The sequence below is a fragment of the Mauremys reevesii genome, linkage group 24, assembly GCF_016161935.1.
Source record: "Mauremys reevesii isolate NIE-2019 linkage group 24, ASM1616193v1, whole genome shotgun sequence".
In the NCBI taxonomy this organism is placed as follows: domain Eukaryota; kingdom Metazoa; phylum Chordata; order Testudines; family Geoemydidae; genus Mauremys; species Mauremys reevesii.
This window is the reverse complement of record NC_052646.1, coordinates 6851842-6867164: the sequence shown is the minus strand read 5'-3', so window position 1 is coordinate 6867164 and position 15323 is coordinate 6851842. Positions and strand designations below refer to the sequence as shown.

The window sequence follows — 15323 nt, the reverse complement described above, 5'->3', positions numbered from 1 at the left end:
GGGTGGGGCGGTGCTGGAAGGACTGAAAAAGTGGGGCGGGGGGACACGTTTGCTTCAGCTGCCCCTTCGTTATGGTGGAGGCGGGGCCAGGCCAAATCTGAGTGAGTGGTATTGCGACCTGGTGCATGAGGTCACAATGCCACAGAAATTTGGCCCGGCCACCCCTACGTGGCCAAGCGAAGAGACTTTGCTGGGGTGCCACCTGGCTGCGGTCAGGGGCCGAGGAGGGGCCCCAGGTCCCCTCCTCCGTTGTGCCCCTGCTGAGTTCAGGTTCTCAGAAGTAGGATGACGGTGGTCCTTTGGCTTCCCATCTCGGCACCCAAGGCTGCAAGGGAATTCAGAATCCAGCCCCATTCGACCATTTCTCTTCCTGGGTCTTGTGCTGTTATGTTTAGGTTTCCAAAATGACTAGCGGTGGGGGGGAGTGCAACTGTTTCCATAACAACCACAAATGTTTTTGTTGCTATTTAAAATAAACCCCCTGGTCACATTTCTATTTACATTCAACTCCCTCTTTAAAAAGTCATCCATGTAAATCAACGCCCCAATCGTGGGGTTGACACTACACATCGCTGGCTCAGATTCTGTGGTCAGTTACTCTTGGGTAAAATCAGACCAGCTCCCCTGGGCCCCTGGCTGTCTCACTTGCAAAAACAAGGTGCATTTTTATACTGAGCTGTCCGGGAATCTTATGACAAAACGATTTTTTGCTAAAAAACGTTGATTCACCAAAACCGAACCTGTCGGGAAGGGGCCCGTTTCCACCAATTTCCCGACATGAAAAAACCTTGGGGAAAAGTTTCAAAAGCTCTTGGAACAAAAATTTGTGGTTGAGCGGTTCGAAATGGAACTCAATTTATACTAAAGAAAGGTTAAAAAGGGTCCAAATTGAAATGAAACGTTTCAATCGCCTCAAACCAAAAACGTTTTCCATTTGTGAACACTGTTGAGTGGGCATTAATGAGAATTAGGCTCTGTTAACTTTAAGGTAGTCATGCTAAATGTGAGATTTTGGCTCGGTCCACTGTTGGCCAACCAGCCCCTAATCCATGCTCTGGTATTTTTATCTAGTTGGGATGTCTCCAGCTCCTCGTTATGTGGCACTCGCTCAGATGGCCGAGTGGGAACTAAATATGCTGCGCCCACTGCATTCCCCTTTAGCTTCCCAAATCGGTCGTGACCAAGCGGGCGATTGGAAATAGCCCCATCTCTCCAGGGTGTGGGAGCATTCAACAAGCCACGGCCAGGCAGCAGGACAACCGCTCAGCCAAGACACGTCTCTGCCATGCAAAGAGCCCGTAACGGAGCTAATGCTTCTAATGCCTGCTCGTTGGAGCGCTGTCAAATAGCCTGGAATAAAGCAGGTCAACATCCCAACGCCCTGCCCCAAGGGACTCCCAAATCTCAGCGCTAAGGCCTAGCTGCATCCATTGTCTCTCTCTCCAGTCACTGTGCCCAGGCTCTTATCCCGCTGATCCACTTCCCACGTCGCTGGTGAGAGGGAATAGACCCCGAAGTGTCCTGAACCCGACCTGATCCGGCCACCACGCCACACGACCTCCCTGTACACTGCTTGAGAATCAGGCCTCGCTGACTGATGGTTGTGCAAACTCCCTGGCATTGCAAATTATTCACCACTCACCCTGCCAGCTCTCTGATCAGCCCGGCCTCGGCCAGGAACCCCCAAGCCCGGCACGAGCCACTCCAGAACCCTGGACTTCAAAGGTGCGTGTCTATCACGTCACCTGAGCAGGCGCTGTTGTGGAGAAGGAGGAGGATGCGTTTAGCCTCAGGAAGCATCTCCCCAGACTGTCTGTAATCCCGACCCAGGTCCTTCCTTCTCAGCCCGGCCTAACCTTGCAAATATCCATGGGATCGGGGTGTGGCATGGGGAGATCGATCCCTCACTGCAGTGTGCATCACCATCCCAGTGGGCCGGGCGGCCGAAGCCTGAATGAGCCTCTGTGCTCCCCTCTCACCTCCTGAGACAGTTCTCTCTGGGGTAGGACTGAGCCAGGCTGGAGATCAGGCCTACACGGACGCTGCACCTGTCCTTTGGAGACACAGAGCTCTCCAGCACCGTCAATCCAGCAGCCACCACCACCACTCAGACGTACCAGGCCTAATCTCCAAGATAGCGGAGCCCTCACAACGTCCACCAAATCATGTCTGGGAACCAGGGGACATTGAAAGACTCCTCCGATGGGACCTGTGCCGTGGGCACCCCTAGCTCCGGCAGCACCTGATCCCCAAGGCTAGCGCTCAAGGGCGTTTCAATGCTGAGGATACAATTATGCAGGGGGTCTGACTAGATGATCTTAAAGTCTATGAATCTATGAACCTGCTGGTTCAGCTAAGAATCAAGAGGGAGACGATCCCTCATCAAGGCTTCAGAGGAGATTATGCAAAGAGCAGAAAGAAGCCAGGAGACTTCACGCAGCGGGTTTTTGTCTGTGAGGAAAGCGATTAGCTCTAATCACTTTGGAACCAGATCTCTGGGCTTGAAGACATGATAATGTGTGTCCCCGGCTGCCCCTCCACCAAGCTAATGCCGTAAGGGGCAGGGGGAGCAGAGGGCAGGGGTGCTTGGCAGGCCTGCCGAGGCCAGTCGGAAAAGTGAAGGTTGTTGGGAATTGGATCAGGTTGTAAAGTGACGTTTCACCCGACATGCCATCAGATACCGTCCAACAGGGGTCACCCACAGGGCCTCTGATCTGGCCCTGGATTTAACGGTAAGGCAGGGAAAGGTATCATCCCTGCCTCTCCTCCTATGCCCTCCTCAGCACTCTGTTTAGCCACTTCTTAGCTCTCAATGCTAAGCGCTTACAGCACTTTTCAGAGATGAACTAATTAACCCTCCCCAAGGCCTCCGGGAGCAAGGACAGCGTTATCCTCCCCATTGCACAGAAGGGGAAACTGAGGCACAGAGAGTTGCAGTGACTCACCCAGGGAATCCTTGTCAGAGCTGGGATGAGAACCTCGCTCTTCTCAGACCGTCCAGTGACGCTCCCCTATCTGAACTGTCCTTCGAGCTATGAGAAACCCCCATAGCTGCGCTTGTCAGCTAGCCGGTCCTGGAATGCTGGCTGTGAAACTTTCACCAGAACTTGTTAAAAATGTGGACACGGTATTAAAAAGGGGACTGTATAGGAATGACAGTGGGAGCATCTGTATTCGCTCCGTCACTCACCACGAGAATAAACAGGAGTCAAAAGACCAGGACTTAGCAATCTCTGTGTCCAACTGGGCTTTCATCCCTGATGCTATTGAGGTACTTAACATTTTTTTCACTTTTGACTGTAAAACCAGACTGGCCAATTTCACTTCATGTTTTTAGTCAGTTTCACTTTCTGGTTCTCATAGGTCAGGGCAAGTTTATTGTGTTTGGGTCTCTGGTCCCACAGAAAAATTAAAGAAAAAGTGTGACAGATGCTAGTCCCATCCCTTACGGCACTACGGCAAAGGGGCCAGGTGCCACGGTGATGGGCGTGGTATAGGAACCTGATAGAACACAATTTTTGAGATCATATTTCCTATTCCAGACCCTTTGAAAATCTAACCCTAAATTGGCATTCTCAACTACCAGATGCTTCCTCTTTCAACTAGAAAGCTGGAAAATTTGGAACCCGATCTGAACGTGCATTTCACACGCCCCAAAATTTGAGATGTGGGATTTTGCATTTGGTTTGTTACAGTGAGAGAGCCAACCATGAAACCAAGCTTCCAAAACACACCAGGGCTTGGAAGAGTTTTTCTGGGTGGGGCCCAGATCTGGGTTATGAACTGAATCCAAATCCCCCATTGTTATAGAAACAGCCCTGCTAGGTTTGGTTCAGATTCAAGTGCACAAAGTTTCTGATAACCTCATATGAGCCACCAGTCCTTTGCAGCAGGGAGGTGGGAGTAGGGAGGGGTTAAGGCGAGGGGGGAATATGCTAGAGGAATTAAGTGTCCGGGGAAAGCAGAAAGCTAAGACAGATGTTTTCGCACAGAAAACAGGAGGTGATCTGCAGATAACGTTGGATGCTGTGAGCTAACTGTCTAGCAAGCCAGTTTAATAACACACAAAAAACAATGAATAAAACCAATGCTGGATGCCAAGACAGCTGATGCCTAGTGGAAAAAACTTTCAGGAACACTCTGTATGGAAAAGATCCTGCCTTCACTCCTTTTATTGCTCTCTATTATTAAGGGACTCGAGAACTTTTTGCATGAGAACTCAGGAATTTGGCTCCAGTGCTTATAAACTCCCTACCTGAAGTTACAACATCACAGTCATTTCTGTGGCAGCCAGCTACAGGACTGCCAACTGCAAGCATCCTAAAATCACTTATCAGGCCCTCCAAAATCATCGGATTGGCTTAAAAATAACAAATAATGCATTCTGAGTCCTTTTTATTTGCTTTCTGGATTTTGAGCCTTCAGGACACACTCAGGACACAAGCTTTTATCTGCCACTGTGAGGGCTAGAAACCTTTTTCTTTTAAACCGAAGGGGAGCTTCTTGTACTGGCACGGGACTCCAGGAGCTGGGGGTTTACAAAAAACCCACACCAGCTATCGCGATAAAATGTCAAGAGTCGGCGACGCTGCAACGGTGACACCAGAAACAAGAAACATGATGTCAGGAGGGAGAAGGGGAGCCCCAGAGAGTGGCAAAAACCCCATTTTCATGCAAATAATTCTGACGGTAGTAAAGAAAAAGGGAGAGGAAAAGCCTCCATTATAACTAGCCGGCTCAAAACAGGACCGTTTGCCTGGAGACATTTCCACACATGGTCCTTCTGCCCCTTTCTCACTGGACAAGCTGTTTCATGTTCCCTAGTAACTAACAGCTGGACGAGAGCAGTGGTTAGGTCCTTAAACAAAAGCCAGGTCATCACAATAAAATGAAGATCCATGATCTTTGCAAAGAGCAAGGGGACCCTAAGCGGGAAAAAAGAGTAGTAAGCCATCCCCCTCTTCCCCTGATCTTTAGCCTGACTCAGGGCTGGGCCAGCCCATGTCATAATTTAGAGCAGCCTAAAGGCTGCTCTGAGCCACACGCCGCCAAAGGATCTTTACACCAGCCAAGGACTGCCGGAGCACTTTGCATTATGGCTCCACCTCCTCTCTCCATCAGCCCCCTGCACCTGGTGGGGTAGAGGCAGCATAGAGCTGATCAGTCGGATGGGAGAGTGATGAAAAGGGGGTGTAGCTTGGGACCCAAACCCAGTCCCAACTCATTTTGTCTGGCCCGTCCCATCACAGATATGGGGCCTGAGTGTCTTTGAAAAGAGACTTTCTCCTCTGTGGGGTTTTCAGACCACGGGAGCATCTGGACTAAAACATCGGGACTCAGCACCGCCACTTAGCACGTCGGCAGCCCATTCCAGGGAGGAGGCATTTCATCCACCATTTCATCTAGAGGCGGCCCAGGACCGACACCTCGGACTTTGAGGGGTTAAGGGAATCCAATTTTGGAAGCTGAGCCTTATAGCCCATCCTCCACTCTTCCCCAATGACTCACGGAGGCATTTTCCCCAGCTGGTGATAACAGATCATAGAACTTCAAAGCCAAATTTCCAGAGGGGGCCTTGGATTTTTAGTGCCTCATGTTTTCTGTATGTGTATATGTATCTCCTTACGATATGCTCCATTCTATGCATCCGATGAAGTGGGCTGTAGCCCACAAAAGCTTATAGAGTCATAGAATCATAGAATATCAGGGTTGGCAGGGACCTCAGGAGGTATCTAGTCCAACCCCCTGCTCAAAGCAGGACCAATCCCCAACTAAATCATCCCAGCCAGGGCTTTGTCCAGGCTCAGATAACTTTGTTAGTCTCTAAGGTGCCACAAGGACTCCTGTTCTTTTTTCAGAGGCACTGAGCACCCACCACACCCGATCAGAATCAACGGGAACTGGGCCTCTCCAGCCCCCCGCAGGCTGTCTCAAGCTGGGCCCCCCAAATCACTAGTTACTTTGACCCTGATTCAGCAAAGCACCCAGGCCCCATTTATCCAAGCACTTAAACGCAGGCTTCGCCGAACGGGGACAGACTTGAGGACAAGCGTAAGTATCTCAGGTTCTAAGGCCCAGCTCTTCAAAGGGATTTCGGCTCCTGACGGCCACTGATTTCCCTTCCACCGATTGAGCTGGGTCTGAATAACCTGCCTAAGGGCCTATGTTAAGTGTCAGGTCTAGGACTAGGCCCCAGATCCTCCGGATTGCCACAACGCCTCCCTGGAGACCCGAGGCTGTTCCAATTCATTACGCTCACACATGTTCCTTAACACTATGACGTACTCTTCTCTTGGAGATGCGCTGGAAAAGGAGACAAGGCGCTGGGAAATAAAGCAGAGGCCCGGAGACAAAAGGAAACGAGGAGCCAACATCAAGAGAACGCTCCCGCTCCGAGCCAAACTGCTCCGCTTAGTTCAGTCCCATTAAGAGTCCCAGCCCTCCGGCCTCCTTTGGTTTGACATCTGCTTTACAAGGCTGCTCAGCACCAGCGGCCAAGCGCTGCTCACGTTTTGGAACACAAGAAAGGATTGCGTCTTCCTGAAGCCCAAGAGTTTCAGATGAGCTCAGCAGGGGGGGGCGCGTTGCCAAGATCTTTGCAAAATCTCACCATGGGAGCTGCTGGGCGCTGAGTGCTTTGGAGAATCGAGCCCCAGTGGTGGGTGCCGATCCTCTGGAAATCTGGCCCGGAGTTCTTGGTAAAATCTCGCCTTTCATCTTAACAATCTCACCATCTGCATTAAAGCAGAGATCAGCCAACCCCGGTCCTGCAATCAGATCTGGGTGCAGGAGTCCGTCTGCACGGATGCCATTGCAGCTGCAGGTCCCACACTGCTGCTGAACGCACCTGTAACTAGATGTACCAAGCACACAGTAACGAATCAGCTTCCATCCCCAGGGGGACAAGGGCCGATCAGGAAGAACGTGATGCAAACTGGTGCAAATCAACATCCGGGGCAGAAACGTCACTAACAGAGCTGAGTGGGCAATGGGGATCTTTATCCCCCCCAGGAAAAGTTGCTATGAACATGAGAAAAGTTCTACCAAATTTTCCCTGACAAACGATTTCAGCAGGATTTCTCTTGGTCTTAAAGTCAAGCAGCTCCGTTCTAAGTGTTTGCAGAATCGGGCACATCCACAGTGCAGAACAAAAGCCACATCAGCGAGTCTCAGAGCCCAGGTCAACCCACGCCCCCCCTTTCTGGGTTTCACAGCCCCAACACCTACATTGCTGTTTTTAGCCCTGGGAAGCCCGGTCAATTGACCCAGACTCTGATACTTGCTCCCGCTGGGGTTTTTCTGCAGTGTGGACGTACCCTCATTCAGTCGTGTGTTACAGACACGTGATACATGCAAGAGCCCTTCTCGAGAGGGCGCTTGACCGAACATTTTAAAGCAGGGGTAGGCAACCTATGGCGCAGCTGCCGAAGGCGGCACGCGAGCTGATTTTCAGTGGCACTCACACTGCCCGGGTCCTGGCCACCGGTCTGGGGGGCTCTGCATTTTAATTTAATTTTACATGAAGCTTCTGAAACATTTTAAAAACCTTATTTACTTTACATACAACAGTAATTTAGTTCTATATTCTAGCCTTATAGAAAGAGATTAAAATGTGTTACCGGCACACGAAACCTTAAATCGGAGTGAATAAATGAAGGCTCGGCCCAGCGCTTCTGACAGGTTGCCGACCCCTGATCTAAAGCCTGGTCCACACGTAGTTTTCGTCCTGGTATAAAAGTGCCTTATGCTGGGATAGTTTATTGCCCCTTCCTGTAAGCACCTTTACACCGGTATAACTAGGGGAGGCTTGTACCGCTTTCACTACCCTGGCAGAGTACACTTTTGCAGAGAGACAAGCCAGCTTGTTAGCAGGGGCAGGGTCTCCTGCAATGGAAAGCTACCAGAGCATCGCCGGTGTGCATAGGGAAAAATCCAGTGTTGGGCATGAGCCCGCATGGTTCTTCCGTTTCTACTTTCTTTGATTCCCACGTGAAAAGGAAGCTTCTAAATGTGATATTTAGGCTAGCAGCACATTTACTTCAATCAAGGGAATAAATTCAGCAGGGAAATGCTATTTGCTCCTCATCTAATGACGTCTCAGGCATCATCTCTTATGTGTCGGGACGGCACCCAGCACTAAGGGTGGCGCTCCAGAATACACAGAATAATCCAGGGGCATGTAACCAAGGAGGGATTTTATACTACAGCAAAGTCATAACACAAACACACACACACACACACACACACACACACACACACACACACACACACACACACACACACACACCCTGCCCTGTCACGGGCATGGATTGTAATCCGAACATTGCAGGGCACTGAAATAGCTTTGGCTTTCCATTCTCTTCCACTATAAACAGAGTTTGTTCCGTTCCAGTCCGCAATTAGCAAGTTCCACTGCACATTATTTTGGGGACCACTCAAAGCTTCTGGGGCTGCTACTGACCTTAGACTATAGGAGATTCGGGATGGATATGAAGTTTAGTCTCTAGGACTCCGTGCTGGCTCTAAACTGACTTGGGCAGAGGATTTGAGGGCCCGGGGGCAGGATTTAGGGTTAATGGGTGGGCAGGGGTTAATGCTGGCATTGCCACTCAAATGTATGCTTAGAGGAGGCGTATAATATATCCCCATATCCTTGTGAAATAATACTTTGCTCTTATAGATTGCCTGTCATCGGAGGAGGTCAAAACCTTTCTCAGCCAGCCGGGATCTGTACTCCCCACTCAGGCAAACTTCCCATGGGAGCCCGTGAGACCCTAATCAGTGACACTTCACAACTCCTCTATAACAGCAAGGAATAGTCTCCCCTTGGGAAAACAGAGTCACAAAAACAGTGATGTCAGCTCTCCTAATTTAACTGAGAGTCTTGAGCTACTTGGCGCTTTTCTTGCAGCGCCAGCTGCTGGAGTCATGTGAATACATCAGAATCTCAGCTTCCTGGTTGTTTGTTTTTTTTAAAAAAGTACATTACTAACCCTCATGGTTATGAAAAAAGCTTCAAGTTGTGAACATCAAAGTCTCAGAATCCCAAGGTCTTACAGAAATCCCACAAAATTTATTCTTTTCTTTAGCAATCTCATGATTTCTAAACCAATCTCATGGATTTTTTTTTTATTTTTTTTTTTGCAGCAAGGGGAGGTGGAGAGATGACTCATAATTTTCAAACACTTGTCATTGGCATTACTGAAGAGCAGGCAAATGACTTGAACAAGATCACGCAATGGAAGAACCGGGAAAAGAACCCAGGTGTCATAACTTCCGGTCCCTGATCTGATGATTAAACAAACACTCCTCTTTCAAAGCTAGCTCTAGACTGCAGGATCCCTGACAGTCTATCCCAGGGGTAGTCACATTTTTTTTTTTGTCAAATTCCAAATTTCTTGGTCAAGGTATAGCCAAGGTCCAGACTCCAGTGAAAATAATAAAAAAGCCAACAACAATAATGATAATAATAAGCAAATAAAAAGATTGTGGAGTCTGGAGTGGTCCAAAGTGCCTGGAGGTCCGGATTTGGCCCGCAGTCTGCCTTGTTCTAGCCGCTATTACAGTGCATATGCCCCAGAGAGAACACACACAAACACATTTAGTGTGAAGTCATTTTTTTTCCCACCAAGCAACTCCACTCCACACGGGAGCGTCCCAATCAGCACATTGCAATGTAGTGAAACAATCTGGGACCTTATTCGACACATGGCTCTATAAAGGGAATTTTGCTGGGAGTTGACAGCAGGTGGGTTCTGCTGTAGCACCGCCCGCCGCCTGCCACCTCCCAGGGGATTACGGCCCGCTAACATTTTCCCTCGGGGATTAAGCCAGGCCGTGTGAACGACAACGGAGTCCAGCGCACGCAGTCCTGGAAGGACTGAGGTTCCAATCACCCCAGCAGCAGCTGCAACAATGGGTGATACGCATCAAGAGGTGGTTTTTAGGGTCTTTTGGGGAACAGAGCCATGGGCAGGGTGCGACGGGCTGGCACCAAATTGGGGTGAGATTGAAGCAATGTGTCCCGGAATAATATCTATCTATCTATTGCAGAGAAACGACCCACATCCCACGCTTGCACCAAGGACCACCCAGGCTGGCACTGAGGACTGAATGGGAGAGAGGTCATAGGTTTTACTCTTTGAGTAAATCACGGGAGGGTAGTGCCAGCCAAACGTGGCTACAGATCAAGGTTAAAAAAAACCCAACAGCACCTTTAGGTTTCTTTATGCGACGCAGGGTCCTTTTACATTTCCCTCACCACAATCCTTTTCCCTTTTAGTGACAACAGCAGAGCCGCCAGTGGCTTCCACTGCTCAGATTCCTCACTGGAGTAGCTTGGAAAACACAGCCCGAAATACCCGGACCCACAGGGTAGATCTGTGCTGGGCCCAGAAATGGCTAAAGGCCAGAGCTCTGCATTTACCTTTCTCTTCCTCTCTGTAACCTGTCCTTGTTTGTAAACATTCCCCTCCCTGCCCCCTTCCCTGAGCCCTTTGAAATGAAAGAATCTGAAGTATTTTTGGATGCCAAAGTGAAACAGTAGAACCCGCGTTTTGTTGTTTCCTACTGCACAGAGGCGCCCAAAATCAATAGGGCTGGGGGTGGGGTGGGGGGTTGCATCAGGTCCAAAGCCTTCAAGGGTGAGAACCACAACTGGGAAGGAGAAAACCGTTGGGGAGGGGGGAGAATTTCTCACTTGCACGTTCCATAAACAAATGTTTCCAGCTATTTCCCCGGCAGGGAGGGGGCAAAGCTTTGTCTCTGCAAGAAATAAAAGTAAAAGCAAACTTGATGGGGCGCTTTTTTTGTGTGTGTGGCTTGCGAAAGCATCGCCCCTGGCTCCCATTGGCACGTTCCAGCCACGGCTTTCAACACACCCCAGTGCACACAAATACACACCCCGCGGTAACGATGCCACACCCACGATGGGCAGAAAAAAGGGGAACTTTAAAAAGCCGGACTGACTTTTTGTTAAGCCTCTGGTGTCTGAAATATTATGACCCCCCGGCCCCACCCTGTTGCTTTTACAACAATGCACCCAGTGGTGTTTTCAGGCGGACATCAGTGCAAGGCGAAATATTACTAGCAGATGAAAGATGCATTTGCAACCAAGGGTGGTACAACAAGACCCATTTTAAACACACATACACACACATACACACACACACAAAGTCTCTCTCTCTCTCTCTCTCTTTTCTGGCATTTTCTGGGGAGTAGCAGCTAAAAGATAGTCTCAAAACCCCCAACAGGTGTATGACAATTAGCCAGCAGCACACTGAGGCAACAGGTTTCAAGCTACAGTGAAACCGACCCAATTCCAGTGAGTAACAGGCAGGAGAAATCCACTTATCTACAGAGAATAATCAAGCCGCGTCACTTACCTTCTTTCTGAAGAGCTCCCGAGTCCCATCCAGGGGTTGGGGCGAGGGGGCTGCAGACTGGACGTTTAACCCTTTGGCTCTGGGGTTTGTTTTGAGAAAGAAATATGCTCCTGGAGAAATAAGGGGGGGGGGCAGAGATTAGATAGGTAGAGAGGGTGGATGTGGATAGATAGAGAGGGGGGTGTAAGGGGATAGATAGATGGGGGGGTATCTGGGGATAGATAGATCTAGAAAAGCTCTAGCTCGATCTAGAAAAGGGGGGCTGGAGGGATAGAAAGAATCAGGAGCCGGATATAATATTTTGGGAGGGAAATCCACGGAGTAGCTGGTCACGCCAGATGTTTCGCTTGGGATCGAACCGCTGGTTCCTTTGCCAAGGCAGAAAACGCGCTTTTCCAGCGTCTCCGGACGCCCCCAGTCCAGGACCGCTGATCCCGGGGGGGCTGCAAGCCCCTCACCCCGCTTCTGCTCCGCGCCCACCTCCCCGTGCAATGCTGGCCGGGGGGGGGGCGGCCGCTCCGGACTCGGCTGTAACTTTCTTTCTGCTCCCTTCGCCCCCCCGCTCCCAAGCCGCCGCGGGTGGGTGCACCGGGGCCGGGTCACCCCGCCGGTCGCTGCCTCGCTCCGCCGCTGCCTGGCTGCCGGACCGGGGGCTGGTCAGTTCCAGCCGGTCCCCGGGTGCAGCCCCCCCCCGCAGGCGCGGATCGCAGCAGCAGCCGCCCGGCCTCCTCCTGCCCCTTCTCCGCCTCCTTCCACAGGCAGCCCCGGCCGCCCCGCCTCCCCCGCGCCCGGGGCTTGCTCCCCCCGGCTCTACCTCCTTGCGTGAAGTTACTGCCGGCGGGAGGCTCCCAGCGCCCGGCCTGAAAAAGGACCGAAGAGAAAACCGAGCCGAGCCGAGCCAAGAGACCCTCCTCCCCGCATTGCCAGCTCTGATTCATACATTCCGCCTAACCACCCTCTGACCCCTACACCCCCGGGGGCTGGAAATTCAAAGGCACTCATCCCCTCCCCCCAAGTTGGGTGATTATCCACAAACCTCCGGGGGGGCGAGGGGGAAACTGAGGCATGGAGAAGGGAAGGGACTTTTGCCCAGGGTGACCACATAGCAAGTGTGAAAAATAGGACACTTTTCTTTTTCCGGGAGGGGGGGGGTGGATAGTTGCAAGACAAAGCCCCTCATATCCAGGGCCGCCCAGAGGATTCAGGGGGCCTGGGGCAAAGCCATTTCAGGGGCCCCCTTCCATAAAAAAAAGGTGCAATACTATAGAATACTGTATTCTTGTGGGGGCCCCTGCAGGACCCGGGACCTGGGGCCAGGGCCGGCTCTACAGTTTCCGCCACCCCAAGCAGCGCTGCCAAATTGCAGCTGCGGGCGGCGGGGGCCGTCCGTGTGCCCTTAGGGCGGCAGGCGCGTTTCCACGGTGGCGGCAATTCGGTGGCAGCTTCTATGTTTAGCTGTCCGCGGCGGCTTCAGCTAAACATGGACGCTGCTGCCGAATTGCCGCCACCGTGGAAACGCGCCTGCTGCCCTAACGGCGCACAGACTGCTCCCGCCGTCCGGCGGCAATTCGGCGCGCTGGTTGGGGCGGCGAAAACACAGGGACGGCCGCCCCTCGTCGACTGCCGCCCCAAGCACCGGCTTGGATCACTGGTGCCTGGAGCCAGCCCTGCCTTGCCCCCTGGGCGGCTCTGCTCATATGGGGATGTCTGGGCCCTCTATTTTTGCCCAAGCTGGCACAGCGACTCGGCGGCAGAGATCGGAAGGGAACCCAGGCATCCGGACTCGCAGGCCCCTGCGCTAATTGCTAGAGGACGCGCCTAGCTTCATAGTTAGGGAGGCAGCCTGGCCTAGTGGATAGAGCACTGGCCTGGGAGATCTGGTTCTATCCCTGGCTCTGTCGCTGGCCTGCAGGATGAGCGTGGGGACGTCCCTCCCCACTCCTCTGTGCCTCAGTTTCCCCACCAATAACGTCAAGCTAATGGCACTGACCCGCTTTGGAAGGCGCCTGGTGCTCTGTGGCTGAAAAGCGCTGTACAGGATCTGGCCACTGTCAGTCTGGGAAAGGTGTCTGCGGAGACCCGGCCTCCCTTTGCGACCCTGGACTAGTCTCTCTCTCTGGGCTTCAGCTCCCCAGCTGGAGCCTGTGTCTGTCTCTGGGGCAGCTACCATCACACAAATAAATCTTACCCCTAAAAAGCCCATTGGAGGCGACAAGATGGCCACAGGCAGACGCCGAGTATCCCCGGGAGCCTCTTGCTAAAACCCCTCGTCCTTCATCACACACACACCGGCCCCCTTCCCACCGATCGCCTCAACTCCTAACATTGGACCATGCTGTTCTGGGGAGAACTCAGCTCTCTTCCGGGTGCTGTAAAGCAACAGGGAACCCCTTGCTCCAATTAGCCCAGACTCGGCTCACTAACCCTCGCCAGTGCCCCCACGATTCAAGGAAATCCAGGCATCCGTGTGGATTTTAGAGCCATTAGAAGAGTTGCTCTTTGAACAGAAAGCTGGTCTTATCCTTGGCTCCCGCAGGCCTGGCCGTACACGGCTAGGAGAAGAGGAGCGATAATTGCTAGATCCCCAACTTGGGAGTGGCACAGGGAAATCCTGCTCTGGCGGGAAGCACCATAAAACCTGCCATGCGCCTGGGTTTTATGTTTCCAGCCAGAGCCAGCCCCCAAACCCAGCCCCAGGCTGGAGAGATGATTCATCCCTGGGGAGCGCCACCTGCGAGTCACACCCACACACTTCCAGCGGCACCTGGCAGGCTCCCCTCCAAACCCCTCCAGCCCCATCCTGTGGGGTTTGCATTTACGAGGGCTGCAGCTCTCGCCCGAGAGGCTGGACCATGCGTTCTTGCCAAGCAGAATTCCCCAGGTAGGGCTGAAAACACCTGGAAACTTGGCTGCTTTTAACTGACCACGAGGAAGTGGATCAGCCTCGCAAAGAGACAAAATCCCTCAGCAGATCTGGGCTTCAGAACACAAACGAACCTCAAACAGGTGTGGCCTTGGAAAACGCTTCCTCTGCGGCCAGGGCATGGCATAGTCACCCTCCGGTGCTTGGTGCTGCACATCCACATGGTGAGAGTGAGTGCCTATCTAAACAGGCCAGACAAAGGCAGGGGCAAAGGAAGATCACTAGCTCCATTCTACAGCTGGGGAACTGAGGCCCAGAGCCATTAAGGTCCAGATCCTCGGAGCTATTTAGGTCACCCAACTCCTCTTGATTTCATTGGGATGCCTTTGAAGATCTGGACCTAAATGACTCACCCAAGGTCATACTGGAAAGCAGGGGCAGAGCTGGGAGTAGAGCCCAGAACTCAGACTGAGGCGCAGCTCAGTGTCTTAACAAGAGGATGTCTTGCATCTCCTTCTAAAGCATCAGCTCCAGGACACAGTCAAGGACGGGATTCTGATTTTAGTTGGGCTGCCCCGGGTCCCCGGCCTGGCCATCCTCGCGGATTACCTGCTTGTGAACAGGCGGAGAGCGCTGGGAAAGCAGCTTTCTCTGCTCCTGCTTCCTGTCCCAACCGCCACGTGGAAATCCGGGTTTGAGGCACAAGCAGGGAGAGAACACGAAACCAAAGGTTGCCAGATTGCAGAAGGACTGTCAGGTTTTGGCCTCTGCTCTAGGAACAATTGGAGGGCAGTTCTCTGGCCTGTGTCATACAAGGGGTCGGACTAGAGGGTCTCTAGGGTCCCCTCTGGCCTTCGAATGGATGAATCATGAAACGCTGGCAAAGGTTCAGGTTGACTCTTCTTCTGAACAGACCCAAGGAGAGGGGGCGGTGAGTCCCGCCCCTCCAGTTCACCTTCCATGCCCTGCACCTACCGGTGGCCTGCATCCGGCCCTCCTGCTCCCGGGGCTGGCAGGTATCAGCGGGGAGGGGCGTTCAGAGCACAGCTACAGGGCTGGGCCCCGCTGGCTTCAAG

The 15323-nt window shown here is 52.3% G+C and overlaps 1 protein-coding gene across 3 annotated transcripts in view; it reads right to left on the bottom strand.

Annotated features, from left to right (window-relative positions):
- The window catches only part of ADAMTSL4 (ADAMTS like 4), a 58120-nt gene extending 45882 nt beyond the window's left edge, over window positions 1–12238 (bottom strand). Inside the window, exons 1-2 of one of the 3 annotated variants that reach the window (XM_039512726.1) lie at window positions 12199–12238; window positions 11385–11494 (exon numbers count right to left, since the gene is read on the bottom strand). The gene's annotated coding sequence lies outside the window, so the exon portion shown is untranslated. The other 2 variants (XM_039512727.1, XM_039512725.1) reach the window with 2 other exon arrangements.
- Window positions 12239–15323: the final 3085 nt, after the last annotated feature.